At 31.4% G+C, this 23354-nt stretch overlaps 1 protein-coding gene across 1 annotated transcript in view; it reads left to right on the top strand.

The window, feature by feature from the left end:
* Positions 1-925: 925 nt before the first annotated feature.
* LOC141333661 (neuronal cell adhesion molecule-like) overlaps positions 926-23354 on the top strand; it is a 69512-nt gene continuing 47083 nt past the window's right edge. Inside the window, exon 1 of the mRNA XM_073838742.1 lies at positions 926-1065. The gene's annotated coding sequence lies outside the window, so the exon portion shown is untranslated. The remainder of the gene's footprint in view (positions 1066-23354) is intronic.

A 23354-nucleotide genomic window follows, 5' to 3' on the forward strand; every position in this document is an offset into this window, starting at 1 on the left:
TAGCTGATTATTTCTGCTGAAAATGGTAAATTATTATCATGTTTTGGCCTGTACTAATCGGTCGGACTGGGAAAAAACATTTGGAGTACTATTGACTGCCTAACGTTATAACAAATCAACGAAAAGAGTGCAAAAACTGTCTGAGGAACAAAAGGCATTTGTGGTTGGCCAAACTGAACCAGGATTTCCAGAGCGAAAATCTTGACAACATTTGTGTTTGTTCTTGTCATTTCCGGTCAGGTAGGTGAAATATTAGGCTAATATCTTAATTAATACTGCTTGTACGTATCTTTACCACCTATTAACTTTAGTTTGTCAAAATATTCCACCCTTTCCTGCTTACTAAGTCCTTTTCTATATAATTTAGCAGCTTCTACACATTTTTCCATGGTTTAGGCATAAATTAGCAAAACAACGTATTCAGTAGTACATTACTTGTGCAATCCATACTGTTGTTTACATCTGAGTATCTCCATTATGGCCACGGATCCTGATAACTGACCAAACTGACCACTCAAGTGCAGCTAATGAACAGTCTCACCCATTCTTCAAAATATATTCTTTTGTGTTCAACAGAAGAAAGAAACTCTTACGTGTTTGGAAAAAAACATGACCAAATAATGACAACATTCTTAATTTTAGGGTAAACAAAACTATACTATGTTTGAGAAGCCTTTATGATCAATTTTGATCGTCGGAACATTCCTTTCTTTCAAAAACAAACATAATTGAACAAATACAGCTTTTGAACCAAAATTCTTTTGACGTTAGGAGTATACCAAAAGTGTTCCCTGTATGTTAAGAGTTCAGTAGACCTAGTGCTGTTTGCTTGTGTCTTCCTTCTGTCTGCCTGAAGCTCCTCAGTCGCTGATTAGTCTCGTGTCGCTGCAGCTGCGCGTGCACTGAGTGTGCGCGTGACGGCGCTGCGCGTTTGACAGCAGCAGCAGGAGCGCTCGAGGAGAAAGAGAAGCTGCGGTGCGCGCCGACTATACAACACAACACATCAAACCAAACGTACTGTAGTCACATGAAACCGGACGGCTCGAGGATTCATCACTGGAATCGGTGAGTTTTGCGGTTTTTATCTTGAACGCAGCGTTATTCTCTCCTTGTTTGTGGGGAGACGCGTTTAAAAACGAGAATGCGCAGTAGGTGCAGTATTTGAGTCGATGAGGAGCATCCAGTCGTGATTCTCCCATGGCAACCAATGATGATGCGGATTTTCACGGCGATATGGGGATCACAAAGGATGCGTTTCATTGAAATATCACGCAAGAGTTCCGTGTTAATATGAACGCCGTTTAAAATGCAGCTTTCATGAACGGCCCATCTATGTTTATGAATGTCTATGTTTAATTGAAATCTTGCTCGGTCACCGGCAGGTGTTCCCGTCATTCTCAGGCATCATCCTTCAATATTTGTTCATTATGGCGCATTTTTGAAATGTAAATATTTGATTTGGGTGTTTATTCATTTTCATTTGAGACTAGATGGACCTGCTGTCATGGCATGAAGACAAAAAAAAAAGAAAAAAGAAAAGCCGTTTACAGTCATAGGATAGCCTACCCCACAAAAGACAACGGGAACCAGGCTCTTTTCATTTCATCTTTCTTTCCTTTTTTTGTTTCTTTTGGAAAATGATGTTTAGCCGTTATTTTTTTACGCTTTTCTTTTTATTTAACAAATTGTGAAAGGACAATTGTCAGCTTGTTAAATGACCATTATTTAAGGTGTTCTGTTTTCTGTTTTTCTTTGGTGTTTATAACTTTTGCAACCAGGTTAGCAAAATCTGCGACTTGTCTAAATACAGATTAAACCCTGTTTTGTGTTTTTTTAAGTGGTTTAAAAAAACAACTAAATTTTTTTTATAATAAACGAATAAACAAACAAACGTTGCCAGTAACAAAGAGGCAAATGTAGCCTAAAATAAATAGTTGTACAGAGCACAAGCCATATGTTGGATGATCAACTTGTTAGGATATTTATAGGAAATTAATACTTGTTATTAAATATATACACTACAAGTCAAAAGTGTTTGAACAGTAAAATTTGTAATGTTTTTTTGTTTGTTTTTGTTTTAAGAAGTCTCTTCTGCTCACCAAGCCTGCATTTATTTGATTCAGCAAAAGCAGTAGTATTGTGAAACATTTTTTACTATTTAAAAAGACTGCTTTCTATTTAAATAAATCCACGATCCTTCAGAAATCATTCTAATATTTGCTGTTCAAGAAAAAAAAAATATTATAATCCATATTTAAAACAGTTGAGTAATTTTTTTTTCAGGATTCTTTGATGAATAGAAAAATCCAAAGATAAGTATTTATCTGAAATAAAAAGCTTTTGTAACATTATACACTATACCATACAAAAGCTGTTTTTGTTTTAAAAGAAATTATAGAAATTAATACTTTTAGTTAGTAAGGATGCTTTAAATTGATCAAAAGTGATTAATTGAAAAATTATACTAAGCTGTTTTCAACATAATAATTAATAAATGTTTGGTTGAGCAGCAAATCAGAATATTAGAATGATTTCTGAAGGATCATGTGACTGGAGTAGTAATGCTTAAAAATCAGCTTTGAAATCACAGAAATAAATGACATTTTAAAACATATTAAAATAGATATCAGTTTTTATAAATAGGAAAAATATTTCAAAATTGTATTGTTTTTGCTGTACTTTGGATCAAATAAATGCAGGCTTGGTGAGCAGAAGAGACTATTTTAAAAACATCAAAAATCTTACAGTTCAAAAATTTTTGACTAGTAGTGTATTTTTAATTTTTTTTCTTACAATAACATGGGTCACAGCATTCAATCAAATGGTTGAGCTTGACACATGCAGCCAATAATGATTTTGAAAAAATTTAATGAGAATATTTACTTCATGCTTTAAAAAACACTCCAAAAATGAATAAATTCCTCTAAAAATGTTGGTAGTCGTGTCGAAAATATTAGGCACGAAGACTGAAATATTGTAAACCCACAAACAGAAAGCAAACAATTATGTTTTTCTCTGATGAAACCACAGGCCAATTGCATTGGTCAGTGTTTTCAATGGGCCTCAGGTGTAATTTACTGTACTACATGCTACATTAAGTCGGGATGCGGACTGTTTATGAGCTTACAGGCTGTTGTATGTCAATTGGTGTTGCTATTTAGAGTTATTTTTAAACAACTCTTCAGGACATTGTCTAATTGGCAAAATATTTACTGCACTAATGCTGTTTCATTTGGACATTCACACACTGCAGTTTAGTAGGAGTATTTATTGTATGGATAGTTTGTCCTTTGCACTAATTCATTGTTATTTTTCATGGATTTTAAATACTCTGATGGCTTCATATAGGTGAGCTGCAGGTGATCTATCGACTACAGTACAGCTGAATGATGATTAATGAATGAGAAAATATGGGACATTTGCTTTCATGTCCCATGCAATGGGATATTATTATGCATGTGTGGATAACAGCTGTTACTTTGTGTGCTGCAGAGCCACAAGTCCCTCAGTGAGATGAGAATAGTTTCCCATTTAGCTTTTCATTGCAATTTTTAATTAGCATTCGCACAGGGCTGTAACGACAGAAATTAGTCTGTGCGAGAGTCAATGCTAGTGGAATGCAGTTGAGAGACAGAAAGTCATTTGTGAAGCAGTCAACAGGGGTGTCAATTAGGTATTATTTTATTATATATATATTTTACATTTTTATTGAATCAATGAATGAATGAAATATATATAATTTTATTATTTTATTTTTAATTGAATTATTTTTCTACTTTCTTGTAGAATGTACTCCAATAATTTATTTAATTTACAACTTTAAAATGTATTTTATTTAATTTGATTTACAACTTTGAAATTTCCATTATTTTATTTCTTTGCATTGTAGAAAGAAAAAAGAGAAAGTCGAAAAGAAGTCCCTTAGTGAGATGAGATGAGAAGACTGTGGAATGTACTCTAACCATCTTTTATTTACTACTATGCATATATATATATATATATATATATATATATATATTTAAATTTTTATATTTTAATTTTATAAATACTCAATTAGTTATAATTGATTAGTTATAATTAATTAATTATACTCAATTATCAAAGTATGAATAATATTTATTAAATATGTTCTCTAGAAGGCATTCTGATGGTCCGTAACTGATTTTGATGAATGAATTAATGAATTCATGAATTAATTTACTTTACCTTTACTTTTTTTTTACTTTTTTTTTTTTTTTTTTTTTTTTAAATTACTAACTCTGAAATTGTTCTGGTACAATTCATTATTATTTGCAATACCTTTGTCACTGCTCCATCAAATCCATCTGTATTGGAAGTAGATTGGAAATCGCAATTTGGTGGATTTCAACAGATGTTACATTTTGAATAATAATAATTCTAATTAATAGTCATAATTTTGCCTTTTTCTTTGTTCGGTTGCTCCATTTTAAACCTGTTTTTATCAAAACTATGCACCATGAAATTGTATTCTGACCAGAGTCCAGGTGGAACCACATCAAATGCTTTTTTGGAGGTTCTTGGATGGGAATTTATAGCAACGCTGATGAAGCACAACGGGCACCAGGTACGTGCCACCAAGCCAGCTGTGCTTCATCATGAACCTTTGCCTTCTAGCCGTGCACTTTTCACCATCTGGTATAAAGTGACTGGACAATAATGCACAGAGAGGATCACAGAGAAAGAAATAAATAGCTTTCGCTGTGGTTTTGGAGTGTTTGTTTGTGACTCAGTAAATTCAGATGCTGGGTATTTACGTAGATGCATTGCACCAGCTGCACATATTTGCATGCTCGTAATTGCTCTGCAAATATGCCACATGTGCCTCGTGTCCTGATTTTAATGCATTTTGATCCTGGGCTTGATTTAAGGGGCATGAACTCAGTGTAACAATAGTTTTTGTGACAGGGATTGCCAGGGGAGTTGTAACAGGTGTTTTGGTGTAGGTATTATATTTTTTTTGCATCAGTTTCCTTTCATATCAATCCTACATGATATAGCAAATTATTTGGATTAAAGATTGTATGTAACGTCTCTTTTGCTCTGTCTTAACATGCTTGTTATTCATCAAAAAGAATAAGCTGATTCGGAGCTATTTTTGCTCGTCGTGGACTCATGGTTGATGAACGATTAGTAAAGATTAAGGTCAAACATGATTGAAGATGAACCATAGATGTTCACAACATCATGTGATTGTGCCTCTCGCTTTCAACCAGTCAGCTGGTGGATTGTGTTGTTAAATTGTGGTCAGATTTATGAAATATTTGCAAAATTATGTAGGAAGATATTGGCAGGATTTACTTTAAAAAGACAAGTAACAGAATTCAACAATACATTTTTATGTAGAAGATGTTCTTGTAAAACATACTCCAATAATCAGTTTTATTTACAACTAAAATATATATACTGTATATATAGGTTATTTTATGTATTTTATTTTTGCACTCTGGAAAGACTGTGTAGAATGTACTCCAATAATTTGTTTTATTTGCAACTTTAAAATGCATTTATTATTTTATTTTAGTTTTTATTTTATTTTTTTTACAACTTTTGAAATTTCTATTATTTTATTTATTGTTTTTTCACTGTAGACAGACTGAAATAGTATTTTCTTGTAGAATGTACTCCAATAATCTTTGTTGTATTTACAGCGTTAACATTTTTAATTTAAATTTTTTAAATTTTATTTAATTTCATTTCATTATTTATTTTTGCACTGTAGAATGACTGAAATAGTATTTTCTTGTAGAATGTACTCCAATAAATTGTTTTATTTACAACTAAGAAATTTTTATTTTATTTTTAACGTTATTTTATTTTTTGCATTGTAGAAAGATTGAAACAGTATTTTCTTGTAAAATGTACTCCAATTCTTATTTTATTTACAAATTTTATTTATTTAAAATCAATAATTTATCATTTTATTTTTTATTTAATAAATTTTTTGCACTCGATTCTACTTTCTTCCAGAAAGTACTCCAATAATTTATTTTATTAACAACTTTGACATTTCCATTACTTTATTTTATTTTATTTTTTGCAATGTAGAAAGACTGAAATAGTATTTTCTTGTAGAATGTACTCCAATAATCTGTTTTATTTACAACTTCAGTTTCTATTATTATTATTATTATTATTATTATTATTATTATTATTATTATTTTTGCATTGTAGAAAGACAAAAACAGTATTTTGTTGTGGAATGTACTCTAATAATCTTTTATTTACTACTTACTAAAATGTATTTTTTACAGTTTGTTGATATGGATATGGCAATTTAACAACTAATTGATGGGACCATATCAAAGCATGAATACTATTTAATAAATATGTTCTCTAGAAGGCATGATTATTGGATTTTGATGGTCCATAACAGATTTTTCTCCTTCAGAGTTGTTGGTTTAGCTAAAAAAGCTCAGATCAGCAATAATACATGGAGGACTGTTTATATAGTGACTCGTTCCTCTTACTAGAAGTGATTTATTTCATGTTCTGTATGATAAATGTGTGCCATTTTAGTCAATGCACAAGCTGCATGCTTCTAATTGAATTACATTATAAAGCACAGTAATTTGGGTGATGAAAACTTCAAGAAATAAGTGGCATGCTTTTGCCTCCTATATGGAGTACTGTATGTTGTGCTGCTGATTAAAATATCAGCTTTTTCAGCTCTATCTGACTTGATTTATAACATATAAGCTGAGAAAAAGTGCAGAACTGCGAAATGCATTGGATGAATGTTTACATTTGGCTTGTATTTTTATGTAGGCAATACTATGTTTTATTTCTCTAAGGTTAAGATGATACTGTACATCTCTTGTTCAACTTAATTTTAGTTTTGTTAGTTCGCTTTCAACCCTCTCTCTTCAGCCCTAACCACAAATAAAAACCCTTGCAGAGGAGGAAATGTTCTGCTTTTGAGGTATAGAGTTCAAGTCCAGGACTGTTTATGGGAAAGGAATGTTATCTTTTATGTTTAACCATTATGGAAACTGATATGTCAGTTCAGCCCAAGTGCATTAAGGGGTAAAAAGCCATATCTGCTTAGAAATTATTCTTTAAAGTTATGAATTGCTAGAAAATTGCAAGCAGATGAATTGAACAACAAGTTGAGTAACAACTGCCCTACTTATATCATAAGAACTAATGTGCTTTCTGCCCCACAATGCGCTGCTCTTTTAGTTTTGTGATTGGATAAGGCTCTATTCTCTGTGTCTGGCTGTGAACGGAAGCCCTGACACTGTCATCTGCTAATTTACTGATTGAAAGCAGAAGCTGGCTGTTTTCTCTGGATGAGGTTAGTGCCCTGTCCTCTTCTGCACCACAAGAGTGTCTCCTTACATAACATGGTTATTGGAAACAACTATTGAATTGTAGGTCATTTAGTCCTGTGATAGTTTTCAGGTCCATTTATTATGAAGTGTATTTTATGTACTGCGGTTTCAGTCATTGTGCACTCTCTCTCACTCATGCCAAAGAAGAAAATGATCATTTATGAGCACCTACTTTTATTTTCCCACGGGTCTCAGTGTCTGTACCACTTGGCAATTAAATTGTTTACGTCTCATTAATATAATTCTTCATAACAGTTCAAGGCAGATGTAATTATTTGGTTTTATGGCAGTAATCATTAGGAAATCCGCATAGACCTTGTGAAAAAAATAATATATATATATATAAATTCTATATGCACTATATATATTTATATATATATGTATGTAATACAAAAAATATATATTGCGCATATATAATTTAAATTTTTATCATTTATATATATATATATATATATATATATATATATATTAATCACAACTTTTTTAGAAAAATGTGAAATATAATATATAAAAAATATTATAATATATATATATATTTATAAATTATATATGCACAATATATATATATATATATATATATATATATATATATATATATATATATATATATATATATATATATATATAAAATCACAATTAAAAAATGTGAAAAAATAATATATATTTAAAAAAATTATATATGCTAAAAAAAAATATATATATATATATACATAATGTATAAAAAAAGTGAAATTTCTAGTATATTATAGTATAGTGTATTTTTTATTTTTTAACTTCGGTGTTGATATTTATTTTTCATATATTTATAAATTTAATGTTTTAGAATTCTGTAATGTTTAATTAAGAATAAAAATCATTTCAGCATATTATAATAATTTGTGAAAGATCATGTGTCACTGAAGACTCCTGGAAATTCAGCTTTGACAATCATAGGAATTAATTATATTTTAATATAATTTATAATATATAGTTATTATAAATTATGATATTTCAGAATATTACAATTTTCATTGTTTTTCACAAAAAAACAAAACAATGCAGCCTTAGTTGGTGAGTATTAAAGACATCTTTGAAAAATATATAAAATAAATCTTAATTATTCCAAACTTTGACTTGTAGTAATGCTACATTTAATATAAATGTAAATATTTTTAAGGGGTGGTTGCCGTATTATCAACTTCCGTTTCACGAGTTCGCCCTTACATCTAATCTGCTTGAGCGAGTATTAAGCATATTTTGGCGTGCTGTCCTGGGGAAGGGTTCCGGGCCGGAATACAGGCCGGAACCAGAGAACTCCCCCTGCTAGTGTAGGATCGAAACAGATTAGAAGTGGGGAGTAGGGGTGGAGGAGGGATGCCAAGAAACTATCGCTGGATGGAGGTAAGACGGCTGGTAATATATAGAGGATGCGCTGATTGAATGATTGGTTAAACAGGTTGCACCTGTGCCGAATGGGTTGATTATCTGATCGTGCTCCTCCTGAACCTTGTTTAATCAAACATCATAAAAAGTAACGAACCATTTCAGACACTGCTTCTTTGTGTTTTGCATCAACATATCAGTGTCATCTCAAGAACGTGCGTTTAGTTGCAAGTCGTCTAACGTCCGACCAACCTAACCACGGAGAAATGTGAAATATTTAAATTGGCGTCGAAGCATTGTGCTTTAACCCTGCTGATTTATGGGTATTTGAGAGCTGTGGTCTGTGGCCTGCTCGCTGCTTTAGAGAGATGTGTGTTGACTTTATGACTCGGTGTAAATAACTCAGAGGTCATGGCGCCCACATGCCCTGTGAAATTTCGCTCCCGTGAGACAGGTTTCTGTTCTTGTCCTCCTGGCCTCTTTCATGAACCCTGTATCCTCTCTTGTTGCAAACAGACTCCAAACACTCCTGTGTGCTTTGATGAGGGCTTAATGCGATCTAATGTGAGTCACAAGCATGTTTTTGGCCTTTTAAAGTTTTCCAAAAAGCCTTGGCAGCTGGTTTCTGTCTGTAGCATGTCTGTGAATCACAATGGAGGCCTAAAATAATCCAAGTTCCTCCTTTAAAGACCTCAAACTCCCAGACAGACTTCTGTAGACTTTAATGATGTTTTGAGCTTCATATCAGAGTCATTCACATGAGTTATATCACATACAAGAGTCGATTATTTTCTGTCAGTTATGTAAGTGCACTGATATTAGAGGTTCAGGAAATGGTTAGATTAAATTTGGCTTCTTCAGTGGTGCAATACCAGGTTTTGAAGTCTGTGCGAGCAAAAGAATGATTTGCATATTATAAAAACAAGCATTCAATAACATTCTTTTATATTTACCAGTTTTGCCCCACTTTCATTGGAGAAAACCAAACCACCAACAATGACTAAGGCAAGTAGTTTAAATTACTGGCACCATGTGTCAGATACAGTCTTGTTTTTTGAGGATTTAGTATTGGATATTAATAGTTTTTTTCATTATTTCTGCTCATGTGAGCCATTATGCAGATTTTCTTCTGTCTGTCCTCATTCACATGTACATTCACAAGCTCTGTAGCTGCTACAGACACCTTAAACTGATTCTTTTCTTTCTCACTGTCACTCTATTCCTCTTTAGCTCTTAAAATAATACTAGTTTAGGGAAAACACAATATTTTTAGCACTAATTTTTAAAAATATGCTACTAGAGTCATGTGCCTCTTTATCTTTACTTTTACAATGTTGAAGTAAGATTTCCAGTTAGGGGTATGTATCAGTTATGCTTGCTTAGACCTTAAAGAATAAAATAATATGCAATAAAATAAAAAGTAATTATTTAAAATGATTTGAATATTTCAATTATTAAATGATATTTAGATTTGTAGTCAAAACTATTTATTGGTTCCTAAAAAAGAAACAACTGAAATGAAATAAAATAAAATAAAACAAAACAATGATTTAAATATTTTAAATAGTTAATGACATTTAAATATTTAGGCAGAGCAATTTATTGTACCGAAAATAAATAAATAAAATAAAATAAAATAAAATAAAAATAAAGAGAGACAGAGACTTGAATTGACGAAACTGACATTTAAATATTTAGGCACAGCAATTTATTAGTAAAACAAAACAAAACAAAACAAAACAAAACAAAACAATTCATTTAAATATTTAGGCACAGCAATTTATTAGTAAAACAAAACAAAACAAAACAATTCATTTAAATATTTAGGCACAGCAATTTATTAGTAAAACAAAACAAAACAAAACAATTCATTTAAATATTTAGGCACAGCAATTTATTAGTAAAACAAAACAAAACAATTCATTTAAATATTTAGGCACAGCAATTTATTGGTAAAACAAAACAAAACAAAACAAAACAATTCATTTAAATATTTAGGCACAGCAATTTATTGGTAAAACAAAACAAAACAAAACAAAACAAAACAATTCATTTAAATATTTAGGCACAGCAATTTATTGGTAAAACAAAACAAAACAATTCATTTAAATATTTAGGCACAGCAATTTATTGGTAAAACAAAACAAAACAAAACAAAACAAAACAATTCATTTAAATATTTAGGCACAGCAATTTATTGGTAAAACAAAACAAAACAATTCATTTAAATATTTAGGCACAGCAATTTATTAGTAAAACAAAACAAAACAATTCATTTAAATATTTAGGCACAGCAATTTATTGGTAAAACAAAACAAAACAAAACAAAACAATTCATTTAAATATTTAGGCACAGCAATTTATTGGTAAAACAAAACAAAACAAAACAAAACAAAACAATTCATTTAAATATTTAGGCACAGCAATTTATTGGTAAAACAAAACAAAACAAAACAAAACAAAACAATTCATTTAAATATTTAGGCACAGCAATTTATTGGTAAAACAAAACAAAACAAAACAAAACAAAACAATTCATTTAAATATTTAGGCAGAGCAGTTTATTGGTTCCAAAAATAAATAAAATAAAATAAAATAAAATAAAATAAAAATAAAGAGAAAAATAGACTTGAATTTTATGATTGAATTTTCCATATTTAGGCAGAGCAATTTATTGTTCCAGAAAAAAAAAATTCTAGTAATTTAAATAACTAATGACATTTAAATATTTAGACAGAGCAATTTATTGTTCCAAAACAAAAAAAAAAAAAAAAAAAAAAACACTGTTTAGAAAAAAATCTGTAAACTAAAGTGAACTACTTTTTATTTTATATCCCCAAATTAAATGCACTTTATAGTCTATAAATAATGGCAGTTCCTTGTGTAGATTGTGTTTTATGAGCTCCCAGTTCTTTCCACTGAATCCAGATTGACAGGGTCTGGCGGGAGTTCAGTCTGACTGCGATGAACAGAATGAACGACTGAATAGAGCGGTGAAAGACTGGAGACCTGCTGAGAGAAAGAGAGACTTTAATTGACCAAACTCACCGCTGTGTGGGCGATCAATGCAGTACAGTTATATTGAATAACAGTGTCACTCCTGACATATGATTTATGAGGTATAAATATTGAAAACATTCAGGCATGTGGGCCCTCCTACGTACAGTATGACAGTATAAAAACTTTTTCACTCGACTCCAGACTGTAACAAAACTCCTTGGCTTGTGTATTTATGTCATGACAGTATGGGTTAAAATATGTTTGCAAGCATCTTTTGAAGCATGCAAATGTTTATGGGTCCTTTCAAAATGTTGTCATACATTGTGTTGCTGTTTATTGAAGGATTTCATCAAAAATATCGTAATTTGTGTTTTGAAGATGAACGACATGAGAGTGAGCACTTAATGACAGAATTTTCATTTTTGAGTGCACTATCGCTTTAACAAAACTCAAATTATGAAATTATGGCAAAGGGAAAGAGTGATTAAAAAAAAGACCTCTGGGCATGTAGGTGACTCTGGATGATAATACAGCAGTTTAATGCCAATGGCATAAACACTGAATAATTTAATACAGTTTAGACTACTAATTTAGTCTGGCAGCAGCATATTGTTTTTAATTCATTAGTCCGGTACAATACTGTATGTGCTAGAACAGGCAGCTAGTTAACATCCTAAAGCTCTAAAGTTCCTGAATTGAGTCTTTGGCTTGGTTTTTGCTCTCAGTTTGAATAGTACTTCACTTCCTACTTCACATGCCAAGCCTGTAATCTGTTATGCATACGACCTTCAAGGGCTCTAGACCATCAGCGCAAAAGTCAACACTCGATTGTTTGTTTATTTAGCTTTCTTGCTTTCTATCCGTTTTTTTTTTTTTTTTTACAAAGACAAGTTCATGACTTTGTTGAAATATGGGGAAGCTGTAATTTGATGTAATTTCTGTCCCTAAAGAGGGTAAGTCCATTCATTTCTAGACTTTTGTATCTAATTTTCAGTATTTTTTTCAGTCTGTTTTATTTATCATAGTCATATATCATGTTTCAGAAAGTAAGAAATACTTTTAAGTGAGATACGAAGCCACAATTATGACAATATTATAAGAATTGAAGTGGAAAATGGAACTTTTGATATTTATATGCAGTTGATATGAGAAATAAAGTTGCATTTGTGACATGTAACATTGAAGTTGTCGTAAAAAAAAAAAGTTGAAATGATTTGTTTTTTATATGTGTTCTTGAGTATGGAGAGGTGAAAAGTTAGGGATCTATCAATTTTGTTTGCCTTTTTTTATTATAAAGGTTTCTTACACCAAATTGCTGTTTTAAAATGTATGTCAAGTTAAAAATTAAAATTTCAAAAGTTATTTTTTTAACCTATGTTAAAACACCTATGTGTTACCTATGTTTTTAAATGTTTTTTAAAGAAGTCTCTTCTGTTTACCAAGCCAAACAAAAACAGTAAAATTTGAAATATTTTTACTATTTAAAATATATTTTTCTGTTTGAATATATTTTAAAATATAATTTATTCCTGTGATTTCAAAGCTGAATTTTTAGCATCATTACTCCGTTCACATGATCCTTCAGAAATCATTCTAATATTCTGATTTGCTGCTCAAGAAACATTTAAACATTTAATTGTTATTATTATTATTATTATTATTATTATTATGATAAAAACATCTGAGTATAATTTTTTCAGGTGTCTTTGATGAAGAGAAAGTTCAGAAGAACAGCATTTATCTGAAATAGAAATCTTTTTTAACTTTATAAATGTCTTAATCATCACTTTTGAAAGTATCCTTGTTAAATAAGTATTCATTTCTATAATTTCTTTTTCAAAAAAATGAAAACAAATTATACTGACTCCAAGCTTTTGAGTAGTATAGTGTATAATGTTACAAGAGCATTTTATTTCAGATAAATGCTGATCTTTGAATCTTTCTATTCATTCTATTCAGAATCCTAAAAAAATGTCCTTAGCTTTTTTAAAGAAAAAAATCAGCATATTAGAATGATTTCTGAAGGATCATGTGACACTGAAGACTGGAGTAATGATGCTGAAAATGTAGCTTTGATCACAGGAATAAATTACATTTTAAAATATATTCAAATAGAAAGCAGTTATTTTAAATCGTAAAAATATTTCAGAATTTTACTGTTTTTGCTGTACTTTAGATCAAATAAATGCAGGTTTTGTGAGCAGAAGAGACTTCTAAAAAAAAACATTAAAAATCTTACTGTTCAAAAACTTTTGACTGGTAGTGTAGAAGACAATTCAGTATTCATATCACTATTAATAACATGTTGAAAAGGACAATTGCATCAGTTTATCTGGTTCATGCATCTGTGTCCATGAAATCGATGTGAAGGCATGTCAGGGCTGCTCCACAATGCACTGCACCGCTTTTGATTTATGACACTGTCCACATGACGAACGTGCATTTGAATGCAGGTCGCTCGTGGTTTAGTTATACCACTTTGTATAATGGAAATCAAGAGTCAGATTCATTTTGCATGTGCGTTCAGAGTGTCTGTCGCTGCCAGAGGCGGGCGTTCTGGATGTGCACACGGAAATGACATTGCTGCCTGCTCAAGCCTGACTGCTTACAAATAAGGCCAAATTGGGCTCTAATATGCTGCTCTGTTGTGGACGATCGCTTTTGTCATTTTGTCAGGTAGAGGCCAGATACAGTTGACTCTTTCATATTGTAAGTAAACCTCCTGGATATGGAGGTGTTTATTTTAATAGAGCCTATGCTGTGACCTTCTAAGATGATAGTATGTGTTTCTCTGCTCAGCACATGCTGTTTTAACTCATTTTTTCTGGATCATTGTCATTTTATTCAATTATCTGGCAGGTAGCAGTGTGCATTTCATGATGGATAGGAATGTGTAAGATCCGTTTTGTGCCGCAGCAATTTGAAATCAAGTGTGGATATTGTGAATTGGATTTCTGTGTGCGTGATTTCATCAGGAAAATGTAGGCAAATTTTGAAAGTGTTTTTTTTTTTTTTGCAATACATCTCTGAAAGTCTTTTCTGCAATACATCTCTGGGATGTTTCTTGATGAGTGTTAAATAACATTGTTTTTGCAATGTTTAGATGTAATTGAATGTATCTAAATCCTCTTGTTTGTTAGGTGTTTGTCCACAACAATTAGAATGTGATGCTTTCTGGATGCCATTCTTTTTAATATAGCTCTTTGAGATGTTATGGAGTGTTAAGGAGTTCAGTTTGGATATCAAGATGGGCACTGTTTTATTTATTTACCAGTAAAAAGCATCACAAAAAAATGCACCAAACTGACGTGTAAATAAGGGCTCATATATCCGAAAATGGGTTCACAACTTAATTTTATTTTTTAATTTAATTTAATTTAATTTAATTTTATTTTATTTTATTTTATTTTATTTTATTTTATTTTATTTTATTTTATTTTATTTTATTTTATTTTATTTTATTTTATTTTATTGTTTTATTATTTTATTATGTATTCAAAACGGGAAAGTGGTCAAATATAAAATTAAGTGCTTTATTTTATTTAGTTGTTTTATTTTATTAAGAGAATGTAATTATTTATATTGTTTTATTATTTTATTATGCATTCGAAAAGGGATAGTGGTGAAATAAAAAATGCAGTGCTTTATTTTATTTTATTCAGTTTTTTTATTTATAAAATAGAATTATTTATTTATATTATTTTATTAAATAATTGATTTATATTATTTTATTATAAAATGCTGTAATCTATTCTGAAAGGGACAGTGGTCAATATAAAATGTAGTGCTTTATTGTTGTTTTATTTTATTTTATTTTATTTTTTATTAAGAGAATGTAATTATTCTTGTTGTTTTATTATTTTATTATGTATTCGAAAAGGGATAGTGGTGAAATAAAAAATGCATTGCTTTATTTTATTATATTCCGTTTTTTTAATTATAAAATAAAATAATTTATTTCTATTATTTTATTATAATATGTTTTAATATATTCTTATATTCTTATATTATATATATTGTTTTATTATTTTATTATGTTTTCAGAAAGGGACAGCGGTTAAATATAAAATGCAGTTCTTTATTTAATTTAATTTTATTTTATTTTATTTATAAAATAAAATTATTTATTTATATTTATCATTTATATTTTATTGTGATATGTTATAATATATTGTGAAAGAGACAGTGGTCAAATACAACATAATGAAATAAATTCGTTTTTTGTGTTATTTTATTATAATTCGTTTCTGTTCTGAAAGGGGCAACATTTAAGTACAAACTTTTGGTTATTTTATATTTTTAACAAAATAAAACATTTATTTATATTGTCTTTGCATCTAAAAGAGGCAGAGATCAAATATAAACTTATTATTTATATATATTTATTTTATTTTAATGTATTTTTCAAGCATTTCAAGTATTTTTCAAAGCAAAAATGTCACATTGGATGCTCAGTGAATAGAGATATATTCATATTTCCCTCTAAGCTGACACTTTCTTTCTTGACTTTGCTGCTGTTCGGTCTGCTGTCCGCAGGGCGAGTGTGTCCGTTGTGATTCACGAGCCTCAGGGAGTCAATCTGAGAAGATTTCTCAATCATCTGAGTTACTGGCTTAAGGAGAAATCTGTTCCCTCTATAGTGAGGCTAATAATAGCCATCACAGAAGCCTTTCCTTACCCTCTCCTCTCTCATCCATCAGACGTATAGCTCCCCTCAGAGTGAAATACGGCCTTGTAGTTCCACAGTTTCCCCGCTCTCTTTTTTTTATTACCACCAGCTTGTCGTGTTTTATTTTAAAGAATACGTTTCTCATTAGCTTTCTCTCGGCCGACTCTCCCTCTGTGTCTGCTTCTTTGCTTTGGTTTGTTCTTTCCGTGCTCGCTCATTGTATGTTACACAAGATTAGTTTCTCTCCGGAGTGCCGGCTTAATGTCTGGCAGGTCGGGGTCGCCGGGATGGCCCCACCATCGCCGGGCCTCGTTGCCACAGTGAGTCTCCATAGTGATGATGTTGTGTGATCGGGAGCTTGAAAGAGAGACTGAATTATGTGGCGTTTATGAGATAAGAGTTGATTTCTGCCATGGCTGCTTTATAAACCCAAGAGTAACGTTGATTACAGAACGAATAAGAATCAGTGTGGTAATGAGCGCTTTGTGTGGAAAATATGGCCAATATATGCTGACCTTATCGGAGAGGGCTGAATGCTGCTTTATTGACTGTTTTTGAGAACTGTGGCCTTTATATAAACAGGCAGATCAATAAAATGAAAGGCACATAAGTCATCAGCGGGTAAAATGAGTTGTGAGAGCTTTCATACACGGTGCGTCTAAATAAGCAGTTGAAACGGAAGAAATCTGGCTTGAAAAAGAAAAACCTTTTCAAAATTGATGTCCCAAAATGTTTAAATATATTAAATATTAATATATGAGCAATATCGCATGAGTTGCGTGCGATATGGCTGTATATTCGGCCGTAAGTAATCACAGCATGCCAATATACAGCCATATTGCACGGCTATATTGCGTTTATACAACAGTTTGACGGCACAAGTGTGTAAATACATAAAAAACAACAAAGAGTGTTTCTAAAAACCTCTTTTGTACAAACTACTTTCTTCCGCCATGGATTCAGATCTCAGTTTGACAGTTTAATAGCTGAGCCAAAGGCTTAATTACTAATTCAAAAACGTCACTTTAGAACACGCTGAGCTGCTTCTTTGAAAGCTTATTGTATTACTGTTTTTAAAGCTTGATGTATTATGTAGAGTATTATGGGATAGAGATGGACTGAACGAGTGTGATTACCTGCATTCATTCTTCAGCTCAATCTCATATTCACAATAAAACATTAGTTTAAATGTGCGCTGAGGAAAGCGATATCTTTGTTGTACTATCCTTTCATCTGTTAAGGGTGATTTCCGATGACAGCACTGCTTAGTGCATTTGTTAGCTGCGTCTTACAATGTGTTGTTGAAAGTAAAAATAACTTCCTTGTTTACAACCCCATTTCAGTCTCTTTCAGTATAAAAGTCTTTACTGCTGACTCACTTGTAAAAACAGTGTCTTGTCGGCATTTAATGGCAGAACAATGTAACTAAAATCATCATCATGAACACACACTGTTTCCCAATATTAAATACTATTATTAAATACTACTATTATTGAAATAGAGAGAGTATTATGAGATAGAGATGGATTGAGCGAGTGTGATTACCTGCATTCATTCTTCAGGTCAATCTTATATTCACAATAAAACATTAGTTTGAATGTCTGCTGAAGAAAGCGATATCTTTGTTGTACTATCCTTTCATCTGTTAAGGGTGATTTCCGATGACAGCGCTGCTTAGTGCATTTGTTGGCTGCGTCTTACAATGTGTTGTAGAAAGTAAAAATAACTTCCTTGTTTACAACCCCATTTCTGTCTCTTTCAATATAAAAGTCTTTACTGCTGACTCACTTGTAAAAACAGTGTCTTGTCGGCATTTAATGGCAGAACAATGTAACTAAAATCACCATCATGAACACACACTGTTTCCCAATATTAAATACTATTATTAAATACTACTATTATTGAAATAGAGAGAGTATTATGAGATAGAGATGGATTGAGCGAGTGTGATTACCTGCATTCATTCTTCAGGTCAATCTTATATTCACAATAAAACATTAGTTTGAATGTCTGCTGAAGAAAGCGATATCTTTGTTGTACTATCCTTTCATCTGTTAAGGGTGATTTCCGATGACAGCGCTGCTCAGTGCATTTGTTGGCTGCGTCTTACAATGTGTTGTAGAAAGTAAAAATAACTTCCTTGTTTACAACACCATTTCTGTCTCTTTCAATATAAAAGTCTTTACTGCTGGCTCACTCATGAAAACAGTGAATCTAATGGTGGAACAATGTAACTAAAATCGAACGAACACACACTGTTTCCCAATACTAAATACTATTATTAAATACTACTGTTATTTATATAAAATGTAATTTATTAGATAATAATATTTAATAAACTATAAAAGCCATCATAAATGTTGCTTGGCAATTCAGTCAAATGTACAAAGGCAGCGCTTTGATATACACCATTACGTTTACATAAAATATCATGGGATTTTGCTCTCAGCTGAAACTATTTGCTCTGGAACAGATAATAGATTAATGAGACCAACAACTGCCCATCAGATTTACCCAAAATGAATTATATCTCAAGTTTATCCAGAAGATTCCAGAAGATCTGGCTGAGGTAATGCTGCTCTCGGTGGGTTCACGAGTGCTGGACGCCCTGGAGCTCACATCTCTGAAAATGTCAAAGCAATTTTTCAAATAGACGTTAGTTATCTTTATTAACAAACTGCATGTTTAAAATACTAAGAAATAATAAGTATAATAAGTACAATTTCACCTAAAGACTCTTAAAACTACATTCTGTGACACAAAAACGGTATTATTTCTAAAATTATGGCAGATTTAGGGGTCCACCATAACATTCCTTGTGACTTCGCAAGCGGAGTGATACAAACAGTGAAACAATTGCACTCAGCCAATCAGATTCGAGGACCAGAAAGAACTGTTGTAAATTTTAAATATGTATTTTTAATGGTTGATTTTAGTTTTTACTGCATTTTGTACATAATTGTAAGTCTTTGTTATTTCAGTTTAGTGATCCTAGTGCGTCAGAAATTATTATAACTTTAAAATGTAATTTTTTTTTTTTGTATACGGTCATGTGTGGAACCCTACAGCCATTCCATCTCTCTCTTGGCATGTGGCCTTTGCTCAAACCACATCATTAACATAAAAATCAAATAACAGTGTCTTATTGCAATGTGTGGCCTCCCCAGGGGGCATCATGCCAACAGTTCCAGTTCACTTCCTTTTGCTTTCTCTTTTGTTCCCCTGTCTTGCTCATTATGCCAATACAACTCAATACTAAAATATAAAATGTATTATTATTAAAATATTTTTATATACTGTTATATTTGTATGGGTCAAAATTATCACCAAAAATCAATAGGATATTAAGTAAACATCATGTTCCATGAAGATATTTTGTACATTTCCTACCATAAATACATCAAAACTTAATTTTTGATTATATGCATTGCTAAGAACTTCATTTGGTCAGCTTTAAAGGCGATTTTCTCCATATTTAGATTTTTTTGCTCCATCAGATTCCAGATCAATTCTCTCAAAAATGTGTTCCTTTGACTGGTTTTGTGGTCCAGGGTCACATATGTGATCCTACACAAGATCAAGTGGATTATGAACTTGAAAAGCAGGTCTTTTGTTTCCTTTCTATTGCTGTTGGAAGTCTGGTGGGAATTATGTCTGCGTATTGTCCGCTAGTATGGATAACTGTGTAACTCAGAGCTGAAGTGGAAATGACAGAGAGTTCAGTGGCGACTCGTCTCTGTGCTGAAAGCCCAGCTGGTGTGTGCTAAATCTGCTGTGTGAAAAGGCCTCTCCATGCCCTTTTGTGCAGCTCTCCAGCGCTCAGTCTATTCGGCCGTTTGTGTGTGTGTGTGTGTGTGTGTGTGTGTGTGTGTGTGTGTGTGTGTGTGTGTGTGAGGGACCCCAGTCTGACGGATGTTAACACTCAGACAGGGTAAATTAAAGCTGAGAGCTGGGGAAAGTAATCAGTGCTTTTCTCTCTATTCATATATACTCTTGACTGTATCTACATATCCTCACTCATATGATACTCGAAAAGCCACAGTAAGGCAAAATGAGCCCTTGGGTTATTGGATACGGGTATTACTTTTAGGTTACTGAGATATATCTGTTCATGGTCGCAGAAAAATACAATACAGGGAGGCACAAGAATGTACAAACTGGTATATATCACATACAATATTTCAATATCCAGTTTAAAGATCACTTTTTACTATAGCTACAGTGCAGTCTGATTGTATTAACTGTGCTCACACACACACACACACACACACACACACACTTGTGACCGCATATCAGTTCATGTCTGCAATAATGAACTGAGTTGCTACGTTGCTTGGCAACCGCTGTCAGCCTATTAGAACTATATTATGTGGCGCCAGAATTGTTTATTCTGATTAATTTGTTTTTAAATTATATTACATTTGTCACCATTTTATAAAATGTTTTTTTTTATTATGCCTTCATTAAGATATCCGTTTATTGATGATAAGAGGTTAATAATGGCATTGTTTAATTTTTCTCATAGACATTTGTGACCCTAGACCACAAAACCAGTCTTAAGTAGCATGGGTATATTCGTAGCAATAGCCAACAATACATTGTCAAAATTATAAATTTTTCTTTAATGCCAAAATTCATTAAGATATTAAGTAAAGATCATGTTCCATGAAGATAATTTGTAAATTTCCTTCCGTAAATATATCAAAACTTATTTTTTGATTAGTAATATGCATTGCTAAGAACTTCTCAAAGGTGATTTTCTCAATATTTAGATTTTTTGCACCCTTAGATTCTAGATTACCTGCATTCATTCTTTAGGTCAATCTCATATTCACAATAAAACATTAGTTTGAATGTCTGCTGAGGAAAGCAATATCTTTGTCGTATTATCCTTTCATCTGTTAAAGGAGTAGTTCACTTTCAAAACAAAAATTTACAGATAATGTACTCACCCCCTTGTCATCCAAGATGTTCATATCTTTCTTTCTTCAGTCGTAAGGAAATTATGTTTTTTGAGTAAAAAAACACAAACCAGTCTTAAGTAGCACAGGTATATTTGTAGCAATAGCCAACAATACATTGTATGAGTCAAAATTATATATTTTTCTTTAATGCCAAAATAATTAGGATATTAACTAAAGATCATGTTTCATAAAGATAATTTGTAAATTTCCTACCGTAAATATATCACAACTTATTTTTTGATTAGTAATATGCATTGCTAAGGTGATTTTCTCAATATTTTTTTTTTTGCACCCTTAGATTCTAGATTTTCAAATTGTTCAGTCAAATGTACAAAGGCAGCGCTCTGATATACACCATTCAATTTTGATAAAATTTACACCCTTAGATTCTAGATTTTCAAATTGTTCAGTCAAATGTACAAAGGCAGCGCTCTGATATACACCATTCAATTTTGATCAAATTTACACCCTTAGATTCTAGATTTTCAAATTGTTCAGTCAAATGTACAAAGGCAGCGCTCTGATATACACCATTCAATTTTGATCAAATTTACACCCTTAGATTCTAGATTTTCAAATTGTTCAGTCAAATGTACAAAGGCAGTGCTCTGATATACACCATTCAATTTTGATAAAATTTACACCCTTAGATTCTAGATTTTCAAATTGTTCAGTCAAATGTACAAAGGCAGCGCTCTGATATACACCATTCAATTTTGATCAAATTTACACCCTTAGATTCTAGATTTTCAAATTGTTCAGTCAAATGTACAAAGGCAGCGCTCTGATATACACCATTCAATTTTGATAAAATTTACACCCTTAGATTCTAGATTTTCAAATTGTTCAGTCAAATGTACAAAGGCAGTGCTCTGATATACACCATTCAATTTTGATAAAATTTACACCCTTAGATTCTAGATTTTCAAATTGTTCAGTCAAATGTACAAAGGCAGCGCTCTGATATACACCATTCAATTTTGATAAAATTTACACCCTTAGATTCTAGATTTTCAAATTGTTCAGTCAAATGTACAAAGGCAGTGCTCTGATATACACCATTCAATTTTGATAAAATTTACACCCTTAGATTCTAGATTTTCAAATTGTTCAGTCAAATGTACAAAGGCAGCGCTCTGATATACACCATTCAATTTTGATAAAATTTACACCCTTAGATTCTAGATTTTCAAATTGTTCAGTCAAATGTACAAAGGCAGCGCTCTGATATACACCATTTAATTTTGATAAAATTTACACCCTTAGATTCTAGATTTTCAAATTGTTGTCTGATCATAACAAACTATACATCAATGGAAAGCTTATTTATCTATAGATGCATAAATCTAAAAAATTAGATTTTTTTAGATTTTTTCAGACCCTTATGACTGGTTTTGTGGTCCAGTGTCATATTATGTCTTTATTTGCTAACCACAGAATATGGTACTATTTTTAATTTTATTGTTCTGAAACTAGCAGGATGAATAAGGTAAAAAGAAAAACACATGAAATTAAGCAGTGCTGCAATGTAAATGATGTTAAGTTATAATTTAATATCAAATTTAAATACAAATTGACATTTGAAAATTGAAAATTGTTCTTTGAAATATTGTGCACAACAATATATATTGTGCATAATTTAGTCACAAATTATTCTAAATTTATTCTAAAGTTATTTAATCAAAACTTAGCTTTACTTTTATTTAATATAGTCAACCATCTAATAGCCATTTAATCATTGTCATCATGACGGGTATAATTAAGTTCTGTCTTACAGTTTTTATCTTTGAATATGTGTGTTGCTTGTAAATAAGCATATTACGGAAGCAATATGGGTTGCAAATGAGAATACATGTTGACTTCATGTAAACAGATGCTCTGAACCTTTAAAATGACCATTATTTGAGTCATTATGTCAACAATGAAGGCTGTTTTATGCACTCAGAGGGATGTAAAATCACGTCTGGCTACATTAGGATAAATGTTTTGGTTGTCATAGAGCTCTGC

This window comes from Garra rufa, chromosome 4 (genome assembly GCF_049309525.1).
Source record: "Garra rufa chromosome 4, GarRuf1.0, whole genome shotgun sequence".
Classification (NCBI taxonomy): Eukaryota; Metazoa; Chordata; class Actinopteri; order Cypriniformes; family Cyprinidae; genus Garra; species Garra rufa.